Source organism: Camelus ferus, chromosome 9, assembly GCF_009834535.1.
Source record: "Camelus ferus isolate YT-003-E chromosome 9, BCGSAC_Cfer_1.0, whole genome shotgun sequence".
NCBI lineage: Eukaryota > Metazoa > Chordata > Mammalia > Artiodactyla > Camelidae > Camelus > Camelus ferus.
Window position 1 is genome coordinate 62,075,168 of NC_045704.1, and position 20,560 is coordinate 62,095,727.

Below are 20,560 nucleotides of genomic sequence, written 5' to 3' on the forward strand. Positions count from 1 at the left end.
CATCTGTGTTGTGTTGGGTTGATAATAGAAGCCATTAGAGTTACTTAGTACGATGGGGACTGAAGCCTAGGGAACCACCAACTGCTCTGAAGAACAAATGCTTCATGTGTCAGTAAGTCTTGATGTTACCTGCGCAGAAGTGGTGGCTGAGCTGAAACGTGAACTTTCTGAAGACAGTTTCTCACTCAAAGAAATGATTGATGGTGGACAGTCTGTTCCTGGGATAGGGTTTCTGTGGCATTCTCAAATCCCATCACCTAGGTAGCTGCCAGTCAAATATTCATGAAGTTTCCTACAATAATAGGATGTGATGTTTAAAGCCCATGCCATGTGGAAATTGGTTTTGATTTATTTTTAATGAACTTAGAAGTCTCCAATGCCCCTACTGGATGTCTAAGATTTCTAAAAACAATCTAAGACTAGCAATATGTTCTTTCAGCAATTGAACCATAGCAATTTAATGAAAAAATAAAATCCCCAAACTTTTTCTTAACATGAATGTTTTGGGGAAACCCCTCTGAACCTTCTATGTCACAGTCTGGAAATCTATACTGCCAGCTGTTCCTATAACAGGAACAGATGTTCTGAAAAGTTCAAATGAAGAAAAATCAGTTAACTTTGCACTTGATTTCCTCTGAGTGCCACAAAATTCTTCTCTGAATCTACTCTAGATTGAAATGTTTGTTAAAGTTGCATCAATTGTGTTCACAGTTAGATGCTCTGGTCAAAAAAGTTTGTCTGCCAATCCTGCTTTACTAGCTATGAAATGATTTTTCATACATTATTGAAAGCCCCAAGTTTAATAAAGCCAAAGGCATCAAAATGTTATAAATGGGTAGAGCTGCTTTTCATGATTCAAGGGGGAAAGTTTGAGAGCAAAGCATGGAGAGCAGGGAGAGGCTGCACCCCTGCATCAGGGATGAGAGTGGGGAATGGGCCAGCCTCTTGGTTAACACCTCTCCTTTCTGCATTAGAAGGAATAATTTTTTTGGTTCATACCACTTTTCTAATTTTTGTTTTCAGCTATGCACTGAGATTGGAGAATAAACAAATGTGAGCAAGAAATGTGAAAAGGCTGGAGTTTAAGTGTTATTTTACTTCAGTTTAAGAGAGAGGAGCATATCAGATTCAACAGACTTCAAGACAAAATATCACCAGTGATAGAGGGATAAATTTCATAAGATCAACTTGCTAGGAAAACAAAACAGTTGTAAATGCTCATGTGCCTAATAACAGAGCTTCAAAATACATAAAGCATAAACCTCTCAACAATTGACTAGAACCACTAGAGAAAAAAAAAAATCAGTAAAGATATAAATGATCTGAACACTATCAACTGCCTTGACCTAACTGATGTTATGGAACACTATACCTTACAACTGCAGAATGCACATGCTTTTCAAACATGCATGGAGTGTTCACCAAGACAGATCATTTATTAGGCCAGGAAATAAATTTCAATACATGAAGGAATTGAAATCATATAGAATGTTTTCTGACCACCATGTAATTATACTAGAAATCAATAATATGATATTTAGGAAAACTCAAGATACTTGAATTAAACCACATGCTTCTAAACTACATATCACTGAAGAAATCAAGAGTGAAGTTAGAAAACACCTTAATTGAAATGACAAATATGCAACATATCAAGATCTATAGAATGCAGCTAAAGCAGAGCTTAGAGGGAAATTTATAGGTTTATACAATTACATTTAAAAAGGTCTAAAAAGAGTAATTGGTGTAGTCCTATTCTCATTAGTATATTTAATAAATTAATATCACTTAATTGGGTGTATAGAACTGATTAGAACAGACATGGTTCCTGCCTTCTGGTTGACCAGTCTAATGAGACAGACAGATGATAAGCAAACACAGGTAAATATAAAATTAAACTTATAATAAATGCTATGAAGGCAAAGAATGGAGTACTATGGGGCAAGGTGACCTAAATTAGATTGGAACATAAAAGAAAGCCTCTTTGAGAAAGCAACATTTAAGCTCAGCAGAACTTGAGTTAAAAGCAAGAGATAGTTGAGCTTTGAATGAGGAAAGTGTTCCTGGTAGAAGGAGCTGTGTGAGGAATAAGTAGCTGGATATATGGTTCAGGAGCTCAGAAGAGAGTTTATAAATCATCTGAACAGTCAGTGTTCTGAATTGCAAGTATAGGTAAGAATTATGTGAAATATTTATTTTCTATTCATTTCTCTATCTTCTGCTTTGGATAACCCAGGGGGTGGTTTCTCTTCTCTAGCCCACCCCAAGTACCAGCAAAGACTCAAAGATGCAGCAGGGCTAAGGGCCAGACAGAAACTTGAATGCTTGCAGAGTGAGGTTTTCTGCTCTTAAAGACTAATTAGGACCAGGGTTGGAGGAAGGGTAAGCAGAAGTTGGAAAGTCAACTTAGAAGGGAGAGGAGAGAGTAGCAGAGAGACCAAGGGTCATTGTTAGAGAAGAAAGGCTTTGTCTTGTCTTGCAATGGAGCAGGAGCCTCCGGGGCCTTGCCAGGACAGGCCCCCCCCCACCCCGCCCCATGTCCTCTGCTGGAGCTCCTCTCTGAAGGGCCTAGATGGTAGTCTCCGATGCACACTTCCTGAGTTGTCCTGCAGATGCTGGGACCCTGAACCAGATGCAAGAAGTTAATACATCCCCTCTGGAGTCCAGCTGGAACCAGGAAATATTCGCAACAACTTATCACCTTTTTACTTCACCTCACCATCAACCAGAGAATTGTGCATGAGCTGATTATATACCCTGGGACTCCCCTCCCTTGCCTCACTTTGCCTTTAAAAATGCTTTGCTGAAACCCATCAAGGAGTTCGGGCTTTTTGAGTACTAGCTGTCCCAGACTCCCTGTATGGTACCTTACAATAACACAGCACCTTCCTTCACCACGGCCCGGTGTCAGTACATACTGCACACAGGGTGAGCAGTAAACCCCAGTTTGATTCGGTAAGAATTTTGGTGCCCAACATGGGGTTGCAGTCCCAAGTGAATGTCTTACTCATGACACATCAGCCCCTGGCTGGTGATGGCTCCCAGGTCCTGTCCAGGAGCTGCCTGAGCACCTTTGTCTCAGGGACAGCCCCGAGTACTTGCCACCAACTGGGCGTTGTTGGCCCATCGCGCTTTTGAATTTTGTCGGAAAGGAAATAAGGCACTTGCACTGGCTGGTTGAGATGTCTCTGGTAAGTAATGGAGCTCGAGGGGGACAACATCAGGGTATTCTTTCCTACTGTGTTGGCTTTGCCTGTGGTGGAGCATTGGTTGGGATTTCCCCTTTGGCCTAAGGCTTGGTCATTCAGCCCCATCTCTGATGGGGCATTGGTTGGGGTTCTCCTGGGGCTAGGAAACTGTGACCCCATGAGACCATTTTGCATTGCATGGGTTTTCTTGTTTGCTTGATATTTGACAACACCGGCTATGAATAATTAAGTATGGGTAGTGTCGACTGAAATAAACGCACAGCCTGAAAGTTAAGAGTTATGCTTTATTTGGCGGGAGGACTCGAGCTGAGATGACAGCCTCTCAGATGGCTCCGAGGCACTGCTCCAAAGAGGTAGGGGAGGAGCTAGGATATATAGGAGCTTTACAACAAAGACCAGGTTGTTGGAACAATAAAAGATTGCTTGTTATCTAAAGAAAGCCAGGCATCTCAAGTTAAAGAATTTAGTGCTTTTCTGTGTATGGGAGGAAGCAAACATTTGGGCTCACTGAATTCATTCCTTTGACAAGCACCTAGCCATCTAGGGCCAGTATCCTGGCCTTTCTTATTCTAAGTCCGCTCAGAGGGCACCATTGTGAGTGGCTGCAGAGGCTGGGTTGCAGGCCTGTCCTCACTGGGGGGTGGCGGCAGCCGCTGATGACTTGGTTTCAGCATCCTTTGTTTACTGATGTGGTTGCAGTGTTTTCATTTACATTGCAGTATTTTCGTTCACAGTAGTCAGAGCTCTACTCCATCTTGTGGTTCTCCTAGGGTGTACTTTGCAAAACTGGGAGAGCTTCGGTTAGGCTCCCATAAAAGAAAGAAAATGTTTTTATTGTAACATAGTTTGGCCTCAGCTTTCCCTGAGATCTGGAGAACAATGGCCCCTAATGGCTCTGGCTGTTGTATCAAAGTGAGTTTTTGGAATTGGTTGGGCTTTTATCTTGGGTGTGTGAGTGAATGCTATATATTATTGCCTAATACTGCTGTTTCACTGAATTGGATATTTGGAAACTGGAGGAAAAACTCCCCAGAAATGGCCATGATGACTAGTTTTTGCCTACGCAGTTAGAGGAAGCTTGTTTTCTAGGAGAAACTTGCATTTCCCTCCCCATGCCTTTATAATGTAAATGTTCTGCTTGGGCTCTCAGAGACTTATCTGATCTTCTGTAGTCCCTGGGAATGAGAAGAGAGAGGCCTTTTTAAACACAAGCAGAAAAAATGTGACAATGAATATATATATGCTCATGTATAACTGAAAAATTGTGCTCTACACTAGAATCTGACACAACTATTAATCAATAAAAGTAAATAAAAATAAAAATAAAAATAAACACAAGCAGAAAAACAGATCTCTGATTCTGTCTTTTTGTGAAAGTTAAACGTGTCAATGAGCTCTAATTAACCTAAAAGTAATCTCTTACAAATTAAATACTTATAAATATAAAAGAAACCATCCAGAACAAATTTCAGGTTCACGTGATCTAGGAAATAGTCAATACTAAATTAATATCAGATATTAAAGCTAACTCAAAACTTGTTGGTTTAATCAATAGAGACATCTTAGTTTTACTGTTCCTAGGTTTACTGATAGCCAGTAAGTTCATGTTATTTGTTAGTTTGTCAGCAAAAACAAACAAACCAACCCCCAAAACAAACTTGGTATGATTTTCATAAATTATAAAAGTAAATGAGATAGTGGGAGGGTATAGGTCAGTGGTAGAGTGCGTGCTTAGCATGCACAAGGTCCTGGGTTCAATCCCCAGTACCTCCATTAAAAGTAAATAAATCTAATTACCCCACCATGTCCCCCCAAAACGTAAAGAAGAGTTTTCAGGTGAACTCTTTCAGGAATAATTATGTCTTGGGTACGTCTATACAGAGTATTTTTCCCCAGAACTTTGGTAACTTGAGTGATGCGGGATAAGGTGGCTGGTGTCACGGGTGGTAAAAATTTACCAAAGGCAAAGGGTAAGAATAGAGAAGGAGCTTATTAGGTCACAGCTGCTACAGACAACAAGGGGCCACACAGACGAGAGGTGCCTGTGTGAGCCCTGAGGGCCGCTTGTTGGGGTCTTTTATAAGGTCTGCTTGTGCACAAGTGAAGTAAGACGTTTAGGGTCCTTGAAGGGCGGTGGGGTCTATGACTCTGATAAGGTGGGCTGCACAAGCCAGCCCGAGCTGTTGTGAGATTAGGCATCACTTAGGGCTGTTAGCTCACTAGGGCAAACACACTCAGTAAAGAACGTACTGTATCTGCTGAGGGATCACAGGCAGACATTCCTGGAGAGCCCAGAAGCGGGGGTTGTTGGACTCCGAAGGACATCAGTTGCCCCACATTGAGTTTTACTAAGTTAAATGATGAGAATTCATTGACATCTAGGTCATTTCAAATAGTGGTTATGGACTATGTCCATAAGTTCCAGTCAGGAGCTACCGGTATGACAGACAGCACACAATTGCTTGCTTCTTGGTGTTTGATAGAGATTAAGGTTTTTAGGGGTTAAAATGATAATGTGTAGTTAAAGCCACTAAAATAAGGGGAACGTTTCAGTATGTCAGAAAGGTAAGATGTGTATTTTTTGGAAAAGGTTTGAAAAGTGAAAAGACATTTTTTTCAAAGGAAAAGTATAATTTGTATCCTAGAGCTGGTTGTTTCTGGATGGAAAAATAAGGGACAAACTAACATGGATACAGAAATTTATGGAAGGTTTGTAATAAAGGGAGCCTGCCCTGAAAAAGTAGTTTTGTGCATCGTTGGGCTGGGATTAGATTAAATTTAATTAGGTAAGTGGATTTTGTTATTAAAAGTAGGCTGCTACACGAATAGATTTTGTTCCTTTTTGTTAAGAGAACTAAGTTTTCTTGGAATGCTGCTTTTGATAGCAGATTGTATGAACTTCTTAGCTTTTATGTGATCTCTATTTGCTTTTGAAATTAAAAAAAAAAATTTCTTTGGAACTTCTGGTTTCCCTTTCCCCAACTTTTTGGCTTCCTTCCTGCCCCGCCCCCACTGCTCCCCACAGCCCCCCACCATCTGACTCCAGCCACAGCCTACCCAGATCCATGGCCCCCTGCCCTGACCCACGCTACCCTCCACCTCTGCCTGAAATGGTTTGTCATTTTGATTAAGTGAATAAAATATTCAGTGACCTATGATCATATTTGACCGAGTGTTTTTTAATGTAAACTTTGATATTTTTGACACGCTTCTTATCAAATTCTAATTAAAATTCTTTTGACCTTCAGCTAACTTTGGGATGATTCAGAAGGCACCTAAGGCACCTCAGAGAGAAATACTTAACTAGAATTGTTTGATATGCTAAATTACATGGGAAGCATTGTCAAATGAGTGACAAGCCTCCTCAGATTATACTGTATGGGTAAATGTTATTAATACAGAAATTCTAGAAATTATATAAAGTTCCTGAAATTTGGAAATGTCCTGGTATAATGCTATCAGTCAATTCTAGTTATCTTAAAATGTTTGTATAGCACAGAAACTTGGTTAAGCTTCTTTGTCAAAAACATTGTAATTAGATTTTTAACCTTGCCTTTAAGTCTTTTGTCATTTCACAGACAGTTAAGCTGATGCTTTGCAAAAATGCTTCATCTTCAAGAAGATTCATAGAAAGGACAGTACCTGACAGGTATAGGTTTCTGATAACTTTCAGATACTGCTGAACTGGGTAAGAAATTTAGAAAGTTTAATAAGAACTGATTTCATAAAATTTAAGTTAGCGAAAAGGGTTAGTTATATGGAACTGGGTAAACTGATGAATGTGATTATAATTTTTTGGCTTTGCCTAAAATATTACTGGCTAATTATAATGTCTGACTTCACTTAGTATGAAATTCTCTAGGCCCATCCATGTTGCTGCAAATGGCAATGTTTTGTTCTTTTTTATGGATGAGTAATATTCTGTCATAAAATGTGTGTGTGTGTGTGTGTGTGTGTGTGTGTGTATGTATATATATGCCACATATTCTTAAACCAGTTGTCTATTGATGGGCACTCGTGTTGTTTCCATGTCTTGGCTATTGTAAATAGTGCTTCTATGAACACTGGGGTGCATGACTTTTTGGGGGGTTGTATATTTTTATTGAAGTATAGTCAGTTTACAATGTTGTGTCAATTTCTGGTGTGCAGTATAATGTAGCAGTCCATTGGATATATACACTACATCTTTATCTAATCACCTGCCAACGGACATACATTTAGGTTGCTTCCATGTCTTGGCGATTGTAAACAGTGCTGCTGTGAACACTGGGGTGCATGAACTTTCAGTATTTTTTTTTTAAGAGTAGGTTTAGTATTGCTGAGTTTTTTAGTTTTTGCATATCTGAGACATTCTTCCTCTCTCCATCTAAATGATAGGTTGCAGGTTTTTTCCCTTTCAGAACTCTGAATATGTCATGCACCTCCCTTTTGTCTTGCAAAGTTTCTGCAGAGAAATCAGCTGATACTTACGGGGGTTCCTTCGTATGTGACTTTTTCTCTCGCTGCCTTTTAGAACCTTTAACTTTTGCCATTTTAATTACAATATGGCTTGATGTGAATTTGTTTGGGTTCGTGTTGTTTGGGACTCTCTGTGCTTCCTGTACCTAGATATCTATTTCCTTCTTTAGGTTTGGGAAATCTTTAGCCATAATTTCTTCAAATACATTGCAGATCCCCTTTTCTTGCTTCTCCTTCTGGAGTTCCCGTTATGCGTAGCATGCTTTATGTTACCCCATAGATCTTGTAAGTGCCTTTCTTTTTCCCCCCCCCCCATTTTCAGCCTGCTGTTCTGATCAGGTGATTTCCATTATTCTACTTTCTAGATCACTTATTTGTTCTTCTGTGTCATTTAGTTTGCTGTTCATCACTTCTAGGTTGGTTCATCTTTATAGTTTCTAGTTCCTTATTACAGTGATCTGCATTCTTTAATTCCTTTAGCATTCTTATTACCTCCTTTTTGAACTCGGGGTCTAGTAGAATGGTGAGGTCTCTTTCATTATTTGTTCTCTGAGGGGATTTCTTTTGTTATTCTAATTGGGACTAGTTTCTCTGCTTTTGCATTTTAGCTAACATTTTCTAAACTCATACAGTGACAGTTATCTACTACGGTCTTGAAGGGATGTTTTGACGTGGAAGGGTCCCTGCATAGACTGAGTCTGTTATTTTTGGTGCGAGGGCTGGTTTTGGTATGGGTTTCAGCTGGCCCGTTGACAGTGGTTGTGCTTGGTGTTGTGTCCAGAGCCTGCACTTGACGAGGGGCGGGGCCTTCTTTGTTCCATGGATGTCACCACCCTGTTGTGGGCAGGGCCTGCACCCCAGTTGTTGGCGTAAAAGCCCTGAGAGCGTGTGCCCTGCCCCAAAGGACATGACCGCTGAAGCACGTGAGGCCTGTGTGGTCACAGTGAACCTAAGCGCTGCCTCTGCAGGTGTCATGTCTATGGTTCTGCCCAGAAGCAGCCCAGGGTCACATCCCTTTCTCCACTGTGTTTGTCCCAGACCTAGTGCTAGGCTGTGGTGTGACACAGGCTGGAGTTGGGGGCCAGGGGCCTGTAACTGCAAGCATTGAGGTGGCTGTGGCTGTGTTGCCGCCTGGAACCTGGGCTGCCTCTGTGCCAGACCTCTCCCAGGGCCTGTCCACCCCAGTTCCAGCTCCAAGCTGTGATGTGGAGTGAGCAGAGCTGGAGTGCTCCCACAGGAAGACAGCCCACTGAGCACTTCTGCCCAGGGCCTGTCTGCCTGACACTTAGCGCCTAGCCACTCTGGGTGGCTATGGTACCACAGTGTGTGTCCTGACAAAGTCTGCTCTGACCAGGCTTGCCCCTGCCATTTGATGGTGGGTCCACAGCCACCCCTGTGAACACTGACAGTGGGCTCCGTGCTTCCCCCTGGACCTCACCCTAGGCCCTCTGGGCTGTCTCTGTGCAGCTAGATTGAGTTTTCTCCCAGGAACTGTCTGCCTGAGATTCAGTGCCCTTTGCTGCTGAGTGTATCTGTGGCACAGCCCAGTGCCAGTGCTGACAGCATCTGCTCAGTTTGACCCACCACCCCTTACATGTGCTGGCAACATGGTTTGGCCCGGATCACACTGCAGTTACCCTGGTCTGTCTCTGCAGACAGACCGGACGTCTTCCCTGATCTCGTGCCAGGCTGTGGCAAGACTGGGGCATTCACCCCTTTGGATTAGGAAGCATGGTGACGTGGCAGCCACCAGCTCTGGTCTCGCTCCGCCCTGACTGTTAGCAAACCAGCACACATGCACTCCTGTTGAATAGAGTCTAGGCTTCTCTGGACCCTCTGTCCCCACAGATTTCCCAGCAGACAAGGGGGCTGTCCAGGGCGAGGTTCTGCCTGTGTGAAACTTCTCTTTTCAGATCCCTCCAAAAGGTGCCAGTCTGATGCCTTCCTCCCCCATCCTACCCAGTTATGTGGAGATTTTTCTTGCAGCTTTGGTTTTATAAGATATCTTCAGCTAGTTTTCAGTTGTTTTCCATGAGAATTGTTCCACATATGTATTTTTGATGTGTTTGTTGGGAGGGAGTTGAGCTCCATGTCTTTCTGCTCCACCATTTTGATCCCCCTCCCTCTCTAATTGTCTGACAAAGGAGGCAAGTACATACATTTATTGACCATAAGTGTGTGGGTTTATTTCCAGGTTCTCCATTCAGCTCCATTGATCTGTATGGATGTCTGTTTTTGTGCCAATATCATGCCGTTTTGATTGCTTTAGCTTTGTAGTATTACCTTAAGTCTGCAAGGGTTATGCCTCCAGCTTTGTTCTCTTCCTCAGGATTGCTCTGACAATTCTTTTTTTTTTTTTTTTCTGATTCCATGTAAGTTTTAGGATTTATTTTAGTTCTGTGAAAAGATGTCATGGGTATTTCGATAGAGATTGCATTAAGTTTGTAGATTGTTTTGGGTACTATACCCATTTTAACAATATTAATTCTTCCAATCCAAGAGCATGGGATATGTTTCCATATCTTTGAGTTATCTTCATTTTCCTTTATCAATGTTTTTAGTTCTCAGTGTATAGGTCTTTCAACTTCTTGGTTAAATTTATTTCTAGGCATTTTATTCAAAAAGGATATTCTTAAGTGCACCTGGCTGGCTTTGTTTTCTTCTGCGAGGGCGTGATGGGAAAGAACGCTCCTACTGCAATTTGGTATCACTGCCTTGATTTGGGCCAAGGCATCAGCCATTTTACTCACCATTGCTTGTGTATCAGTGAAAATGTAACACTGTGAAAAAGACAAATAATGTCTCAGTAGTTTTGTGAAAATAACTTTGACCTTGCAGACCTCCTGAAAGTGTCTCAGCAACTTCCAGGTGTCTGGGGGCCATAGCATGAAATCACGGATACAGTAACTGAAAAGCCTAGGCCCCTGACCAAGGTGGAACAGAAGAGAGCCACCTGGAAACTTCCCGCTGAGTAGGGCCAGTCATGGATGGACCACCATCAGAATGGAAACTGATTTTTGGCTTACGTGGAAGAGATTTACTGAATGGATGTTGGGTCGCTCACAGAATCAGCAGGAGGCCTGCAGAGCCAGAACTGTAAGTTGGACAGAAATAATTAAAAAGAGGCTGTATGTTCAGAACCTGGTCCAACATCTCACCTGCAGGCAGGTGAGGGGGGAAATACCGTTTTGCCACTGTAGATGCTACTGACATGGCATGTTGCATCTTGTATCCTGATACCCCAGCACTGGTCCCAGGAGGCTGCTGCCATGTTGTCATCCTCACTCTTGTCACCCGGAGAGACCTCGACTCAGCCCCTGAATGAACTTCTGATTGGCTGAGCCTGGGTCACTTGCCTCACCTCCAGCTTCTCAGTCAGCTGGGGAAGCCTTACCACCTGACATCTCCAGCTCCTCTGGCAGAGTGCAGCTCTGCTTCCCACCAAGACTTATAAGAAGGGGAATTCTCCATGAGTAGGGAAGAGTTTGGATGCTACAAAGCAGCCAAAAATGACAAACGCTGAGCCCATTTCATCTGGAGCCAGAGATTTGGGAGTTATCAGTCAAGTGTTGACCACTGGAGAGATGGCAAAGACATTTCCAAAGAAGAGCGCATTTAAAAAAACTGAGGTAGAGTTGATTTACAATGTTATATAAGCATCAGGTGTACAACAGTGATTCACAATTTTGAAAGGTTTTATTCCATTTATAGTCATTATAAAATACTGGCTCTACTCCCTGTGCTGTACAGTATATCCCTGTCGCCTGTTTTGCACATAGTGGTTTGTACCTCTTAATTCCCTACCTGCACACCTTGCCCCTCCCCTTTTCTCTCCCCACTGGTAACCACTTAATTGTTCTCCTATATCTGTGAGTCTGCTTTCATTATATTCACAAGTTTATTTTTTAGATTCCACATAAGTGATACTATACAGTATTCTCTTTGACTTATTTCACTAAGCATAATACCCTCCAAATCTATCCATGTTGTTGCAAATGGCAAAATTTCATTTTTATGGCTGAGTACTATTCCATTGTGTATACACCTTCCCCCCCATACACTTCTTTATCTATCTATTGATGGACACTTAGGTTGCTTTCATATCTTGGCTATTGTAGTTAATGTTGCTATGACTATTGGGGTGCTTATATCTTTGAATTAGTTTATTTTCTTCAAGTATAGGAGTAGAGTTGTTAGATTATATGGTAGTTCTATTTTTAGTTTTATGAGGAACCTGCATACTGTTTTCCACAGTGGTTGCAACAATTTGCATTTCCACCAACAGTGTACAAGGGTTCCCCTTTCTTCACATCCTTGTCAACGTTTGTTATTTGTGGTCTTTTTGATGATAGCCATTCTGAAAAGTGTGAGGTGATATCTCATCTTGGTTTTGATTTGTGTTTCTCTGATGAGTAACAATGTTGAGCATTTTTCATGTGCCTGTTGGCCATCTGTATGTCTTCTTTAGAAAAATGTCTATTCGGATTTTATGCTCATTTTTAAATTGTTTTTTTTTTGTGTGTGTGTATGTGTTTAGTTGAGTGAGCTGTTGATATAGTTTGGATATTAACCTCTTATAAGTCATATCATTTGCAAGTATTTGTCAGTGGTTTACTTTGCTTTGCAAAAGCTTTTCAGTTTAATTAGGTCCCATTTGTATATTTTTGCTTTTATTTCCTTTGCCTTAGACGGATTCAGAAAAAATATTGTTAGTTTATGTCTAAGAGTGTTCTGCCTATGTTTTCCTCTAGGAGTTTTATAGTATCCGATCTTACATGTAGGTCTTTATTCCATTTTGAGTTTATTTTTGGATATGGTGTTAGAGAATGTTTTAATCCCATTCTTTTACATGTAGCTGTTCAGTTTTACACGTAGCTGTTCCCAGCACCACTTATTAAGAGACAGTCTTTTCTCCATTGTATACTCTTGCCTCCTTTATTGTAGGTTAATTGACCATAAGTGTGTGGGTTTATTTCTGGTCTCTCTATTCTGTTCTATTGATCTGTATGTTTTTGTGCTAGTACCATTCTGTTTTGATTACTGTAGCTTCATAGTAGTCTGAAGTCATGGAGTGTGATTCCTCCAGCTCTGTTCTTTCTGAATATTGTTTTGACTATTCAGGGTCTTCTGTATTTCCATATAAATTTTAAAGTTATTTGTTCTAGTTCTGTGAAAAATGCCATTGGTATTTTAATAGAGATTGCAGATTGGCCATTTTAATATTAATTCTTCCATACTACCCAAGGCAATCTATGAACATGGTCTATCTTTCCATCTGCATCATCTTCAATTTCTTTCAGTATCATAGTTTTCTGACTACACTTTTGCCTCCTTAGGTAGGTTTATCCCTAGATATTTTATTCTTTTTGGTACTATTGTAAATGGGATGTTTCCTTAATTTCTCTTTCTACTAGTTCATTGTTAGTGTATAGAAATGCAACAGATTTCTGTATATCAATCTTGTATCCTGCATCTTTTAACAGATTCATTGATGTGCTCTAGTAGTTTTTTGGTGGCATCTTTAGGGCTTTCTATGTACAGTATCATATCATCTGCAAACAGTGACAGTTTTACTTCTTTATTTCCAATTTGGATTCATTTTTTTCTTCTGATTACTATGGCTTGGACTCCTAAAACTATGTTGAATTAAAGTGGTGAGAGTGGGCATTCTTCCCTTGCTCCTGATCTTAGAGGAAATGCTTTCAGCTTTTCCCCATTAAATGTGATGTTAGTTGTGAACTTGTCATATATGACCTTTATTATGTTGAGGTATGTTCTGTCTATACCCACTTTCTGGAGTTATCATAAATGTATGTTGAATTTTATCAAACTTTTCCTGCATCTATTGAGATGATCATACGGTTTTTCTTCAGTGTGTTAAAATGGTATATCACATTGATTGATTTGTGGATATTGAAAAGTCCTTGCATCTCTGGGGTAAATCCACTTGATCATGGTGTGTAATCCTTTCAATGCATTGTTGGAGTCAACTTGCTAGTATTTTGTTAAGGATTTTTGCATCTATATTCATAAGTGATATTGGCCTGTAATTTTCTTTTGTGATATCTTTGGTTTTGGTATCAGGGTGATAGTGGCCTCATAGAGTGAGTTTGGAAGTGTTCCTTCCTCTGAAATTCTTTGAAATAGTTTGAGAAGGATAAGTGTTAACTCTTCTCTAAATGTTTGGTAGAATTCATCTGTGAAGCCATCTGGTCCTAGACTTTCGTTTGTTGGGAGTGTTTTAAATTACTGATTCAATTTCATTACTGATAATTGGTCTGCTCATATTTTCTGTTTCTTACTGGTTCATTCATTCTTTGGGATTGTACACTGCTAGGAATTTGTCCATTTATTCTAGGTTGTTCATTTCATTGGCACAGAGTTGTTATGGTAGTCTCTTGTGATCTTTTGTATTTCTGTGGCGTCAGTTGTAACTTTTATTCATTTCTGACTTTATTGCTGAGTCTGACTAAAGGTTTATTAATTTTGTTTATCTTTTCAAAAAACCAGCTCTTAGTTTCATTAATCTTTTCTATTTTGTCTATTTCATTTATTTCTGCTCTGATCTTTATGATTCTTTTCTTCTAATAACTTTGGGCTTTGCTTTTTCTTTTTCTAGCTCCTTTAGGTATAAGGTTAGGTTGTTTGAGATTTTTTTTTGTTTCCTTTGATAAGCTTGTATCACTATAAACTTCCCTCCTAGAACTGCTTTTGCTGCATCCCATAGATTTTAGATCATTGTGTTTTTGTTTTCTTTTGTCTCCAGGTTTATTTGTATATTTTGATTTCCTCAGTGACCCATTGGTTGTTTAGTAGCATATTATTTTGCTTCCATGTGTTTGTGTTTTGCATTTTTCTTGTAGTTGATTTCTGGTCTCATAGCTCTATGGTCAGAAGAGATTCTTTTGTGATTTCAGTTTGTTAAATTTACTGATGCTTGTCTTGTGGCCTAGCATTCTGCTGGTTTTGGATGAAGTGTTCTATATATCTCTTAAGTCCATTTAAGGCCACCATTTCCTTATTGATCTTCTGTCTGGATGATCTGTCCATTGATGTAAGTGGGGACTTAAAATTCCATATTGTGTTACTGTCAATTGTCAATTTCTCCTTTTATGTCTGTTAATATTTGCTTTATGTATTTAGGTATTCCTATGTTGGATGCATATATATTTACAGTTGTTATATCATTGTGGCTTGATCTCTTGATTATGTTATGTCCTTGTCTTTTGGAACAGTATTTTTTTAAATTCTATTTTGTCTGATATGTATTGTTATCCTAGCTTCTCTCCCCCACCCCTTTTTTTTTAAAAATGTTTTAAGGTTTTTATTAAAGTATATAGTTGATTTACAGTGTTGTGTTACTTTCTGGTGTACATAAAGGTGATTCAGCTATATATACTTATTAATTTTCATATTCTTTTCTGTTATGATTTATTGAAGGATATTGAATATAGTTTTCTGTGCTATACAGTAGGACTTTGTTCATCTATTTTGTATATAGTAGTTTTATCTGCTAATCCCAAACTCCTAGTTTATCCCTCTCCTACCCCCTCTCCCCTTTGATAACCATGTTTATTTTCTTTGTGAGTGTCATTCTCTAAAACCTTGCCTTTTAAAATATCCAGATAACCCACTGATTATTTCCTCTAGTAAATTATCTGCTATGGTAGAAGGACATCCTCTTTCCCTGGACACATTCCCCATTTGCCCTGTGACCTTGCTGCCCATCCCATCAAGAGATGGAGTCTTTTTCTTCCCCTTAAATCTGGTTCCTATGAATTTCTTTGTCCAGGAGAATGTGGTAGAGTGACATTGTATGTTTTGGAGACAAGGCCTCCGGAAGCCCTGCAGCTTCCTGTCTTGTCCATTGGCATGCTGCTCTAAGATGACCAGGGAAAGTAGCCTAGAGGAGGATGAGAGGCCATCTGGACAAGAACTGAGGCTCCACTTGACAGACTCCATGTGAATGGAAATCAAAAGAAAGCCACGGTATCTTTTTCCATTCCCTCACTTTGTGTCTTTAGATCTGAAGTGAATCTTTTAGTAGTTTAGATGCAGGTCTTGTTTGTGTACCCACTCAGCTACTGTATATCTTTTGATGAAAAGTAAAGGGACTAAGTGTTCCAAAGTAATTGATATGTATATTTTTATTGCCATCTTAATTGTTTGGGGGTTGTTTTTGTTCTCTGGTGATTTGTTCTTTTGTTCTCTTATGATTTGATGACTGTCTTTAGTGTTATGTTTGGATTCCTTTGTGTGTGTGTATCTATTATATATTTTTGGTTTGTGGTTACCCTGAGGTGTATATATAGTTATTTTAAGTTGCTGATCTCTTTAATGTCAAATGCATTTTTACAATCCTGCATTTGTACTCTCCTCCCATCATAATTACTATTTGATATCATATTTCACATCTCATTGTTTTGTGTATCCCTTAACTGTTTATTGTTGATATAAATAATTTTACCACTTCTGTCTCTAACTTTCCTACTAGCTTTGTGCATGGATGATTTACTACCTTTACTAGGAATTTGCCTTTACCAATGACTTTTTTTTTCCTTTTATAATTTTAATATTTCTAGTTGTGGCCTTTCGTGTTTTTGCTTAGAGAAATCCATTTAACATTTTTTGTAAAGGTGGTTTGGTGATGCTGGACCCTTTTAGCTTTTGCTTGTCTGTAAAAATTTGATTTCTCCATCAAATCTGAATGAGCGCCTTGCTGGGTAGAATATTCTTGGTGTTGGTTTTCCCCCTTCATCACTTTAAATATATTGTACCACAAGCAAGAGAGCATCAAGTGAGATGAGAAGGGGGCCTAGGAATGTGCCTTGAGCCCTCCCAGCACCTACCGGCTGAGTGGAAGATGAACCCACCAAGGAGACTGAGAAGGAGTAGCAAGAAGGGCAGCAGAAGAGTATTGTGTTTCAGAAGCCAAGAGGGGAGCATGCTTTGAGGAGGATGCTGTGGTTATGGGTGTTGAATCCTTCTCAGAGGCCCAGAAAGCTAAGGCTTGAGAAACGTCCACTGATGAATTACAAAATGTCTCAAATCTGCTCCTTCCCTCTTCCTCCCTTCTCTGGAATGTGAATTATTGTTACCTCTTAAAAAGAGTTCGGGGAGATGGGGTGTCATTTCTTATTCACCAGATGTAGTCATTCCAGAAATAAAGGACGTGGGTACACTCTGGCCATCGTTCTCTAAGCACTAAGCAGTCTGTTCCACAGCCAGTGCTCGGGCTGTCTTCACTGACAGGAAGCCTGACGGACAGCTTATGGGCGCTACAGAAAGATCTCTGTGCCTTAACACATTTACAAAGAGTTGTAATCTATTTGATAACACTTAGTGGAGCATTGCACTGCCTGTGCTTACAAGCTCTATGTTAAGAATTGGGTATTTTCTGGGAGGGGAGGGTATAGCTCAGGGGTAGAGTGTGCTTAGCATGTATAAAGGTCCTGGGTTCAATCGCCAGTACCTCCACTAAAAAATTAACCTAGTTACCTTCCAAGAAAAATGTTTAAAATGTGCAAAATCAATAAAAGCTAAAAAACAAAAATGAATTGGGTGTTTCAGAGAAGACAATAGTCCATGAGATAGAACACAGACAAACTTAAAAGCACATACAGAACAAAAACAAGAGACACAGAATTATAGCCCCACCTCCTCTCTGCAACTTGTTTCAGTTTTCTAGGATTTGGTCCCTGGAGTCCTCTTTGCCTGGGTCCCTACTGCACCCTCCCTTGCCACACTACCCTGGACCTGCCCAGCACCCACTAGGTTTCAGTTTAGACATCAGTTCTTCCATGAACTGACTTGCAAATCTGCTGAGGAGTCTTCCCAGGTGCCCAAGTAATGTCAGCTTCTGTCACCTATGTGCCTGTTTGCTGATCTTCCTGACTAAATGGCAAGTCTTAAAACGCTGGACGTTGTTTATCTTGTTTACTAATACAGGTCTTTCTGACAATTTGCAGCCCCAGCACCTAGCACGTAGTAGGGGCTCTATAAAGATGTATGAAGTGAGGAAGTGAATCAAGGCCTGGGTGAATAAGTCAGAAGCGCCTGTAAGTACTGACAAGCCTCAGCGTAGAGGGCTAACCTGAGCTGTGTGGAGGAGCCAGAAGGGCTTGTTGGAAGGTGAAATTCTGTGCAGGCTTTTGGAGGCAGATGGACCCAGATTAGCAGGGGCCAGCGATGCCAGATTAGACAGTGTTAGTTTTTGAGTGGGATGGGGAAGGATTTGCATTGCTGGAGGGAGGTGTCTATTTTGGGTAGTAACTAAGACTTTCTAAGGATTCTATGTGCTGCTGGGAGAGCATGCGCCTTCTAAGCCCATGCCATAGTATGCTATGGTAAATGTTGGAGTAGAAGCCCCTTCTCTGCCACCAGGCCTGTGTCAAGAATGCAGCCCTGAGTGGCAGTGGTGGTGGCTGGAGCGGGGTGCAGGTGTTCTACAAGTAGGGCCCAGCTTCCTTGGCTGGGGCTCTGTGATGTGAGGGATCCAGCCAACCCTTGGCCATGTGACAGGAGCACCATCTGCACCCCAGGGTGCCTCGATTTTGCAGCTGCCACAGCCTACTCAGGCAGATTTGACACAAGCTTAGCAACTAGCTTTTCCAGGAGGTTTGTAAATTTCCAATCTGCTGTGCTACGTTTTTCCCTACAACTGCCACCAACCAAATGTTAATTTGGATCCAAGACCCGAAGGGTAGTCAGCAAGTGTATGGGCTCATACAGAATTGGAAAGGAGATTGGGGCTCAGGTGGCCCTCTGAATGGACCATTCCTAGAAAAAACAAATATGTAATTGTCAAACCCTTACTAACTAGTATGTCTGTCTTTACACAGAAGCATTCCTCAGCTATTGCATACAAAATTGAATTTATTATTTTCAATTTAATTTTAGCACCAAATTAATGCCATCTTTGTTATTTTAAGGAATTCTGCAATGAGTATTCCATTTGCCGAAGTCAATAAATGACCTTCAATTTGTCTTGAAGTCATGTATAAGTGTAGATACATTTATATTTGTGCTTGCATCTTCTGTGTGCCTATGTTGAAGATTTTATCTCCTTTGAAAAATGCAGATGTTGGCTCCAGACTAGCTATAAGAGCTCCACGCTTAATTTACAAGAGCAGAGAAAAGGTTGAGTTACACGCACAAAATAGTTGGCACTAAGATTCCGTCTTCATTGTTATCCATACAACATCATCCACAGAACAAAAGACATAAATGCAAGATTGTATAGCATGCTGGGATGAATACATTACAGCTCAGAGCTGCATTTCAAATACAGCTTTTTGATATCTTAATACCCAGGGAGGTTAAGAGTATTTACGAGTTGAAGAGCTAGGGGACTTCATTGCTATTCCTGAACACAATCTAATTATAGAAAAGACAAGTTTATAAATATACAATAGAAATTTTCTGAGATGATTAGAGTCTCCCCAATTCCTGCTCTGCTTGACTGCAATAACCATTCCTCCCTATATGTCCACATTAGTTAACGAGCAACTTCTGCTGGAATTAGTTTTTCAAATGATACCGAGTTTAACTTTGGAAGCTTGAGTAATGTTTAAGTAACTAAGGTAGGGAGGGTATAGCTCAGTGGTAGAGGGCATGCCTAGCATGCATGAGGTCCTGGGCTCAATCCTGGGTACCTCCATCAAAAAAATAAACTTAAGTACCAATACCCTCCCCCCACCCCCCAAAAAAGAGAAGTAAATAATCCAAGTTCACATAAGGGTGTGGATGTAGGGAGACCAGTTAATTTGGTTGAGATCTAGAGAATCACAATCCATACTCTTGTGAGCCAAGAGTAAAGCAAATGTATTTTGAAGTTCTTAGATCTCGTACAAGTGAATTTTTTTCTCTAGAACTCATCTCCACACTAGTGCTCCTGGTGGCCCCATGAAGTGCCCCTGATTGTAGACGTTCCTTTAACTGTAGAAGGTCCTGCAGTTCAATAGCTATTGGCAGGGGCTATGTCTAATCCTGTGCCCTCAGCAGTTAGTGCAGGGCACGGCACGCAGCAGGCTGCTCGTGAACAAGTGGATGAGAGAGCAAATGACCACATGAAGACGAGTTTAGGCTGTGGCAGTGCGATGCAGTGCTCTCTAAGGAGGGACAGGCAATGGGCATACACATTCTTCTCACTCAACATGAAGGAGATTACAATGGTGATGGGTACTTTTTCATACCCCTGGCAGCAGAGGGATCAAGGCACTGACTCAGGCAGGATCAGTCCTTAATTTTTCTTGGCCTGAGATGCATTTTAGGAAAAGTGCTTTCCTTTACTCTTGAGTTGCTGAATGGAAAGATGTGACCTCTGGGTGGCTTGTCCTCACTGGTTGCCTGGAGAAAGCAGTGAATAGTAGGTAAAAATGCAGCTCACCCACCGAATGAGGGAAGTAGAGCTGACAGTAGAGATGAAGCCTGGACCTGTCACTGGAGACTGGGATCCAGCTGTTCTCAGTCCTCATACTTCAGGGTGAGCTGATTACGTGGCCCAATGATCTTTTGACTTAAGCTATTTAGACTGGGTTTCTGTCACTTGCAAACAAGTTCTGGATAATTTGCATTTTCTGATTAAATAATGAACATGCATTGTTTTTGTAAAATAAGTGAACACACATACCCACAGACCCATACTTAGGTCAAGGGCTCAATTTGATTTTGGTAACAAGTGCTCCCAGGGGTCATCCTCACTTAGCTTCATCACCCAGCTGTGTAAAACCCAGATTGAGGAGTGGGCAAGCATCAGATTACTGCTGCTCTACCTTTGTAGAGAGATAGTGGCCAATCTTCAGTAAAATCCAATTTAACAAAGCTGGGAAAAACAAACCAGGAAGCTGTCAAACAGATTCTTCTTCCTGTGCAGCTGACTGGAGCCAGGGCTT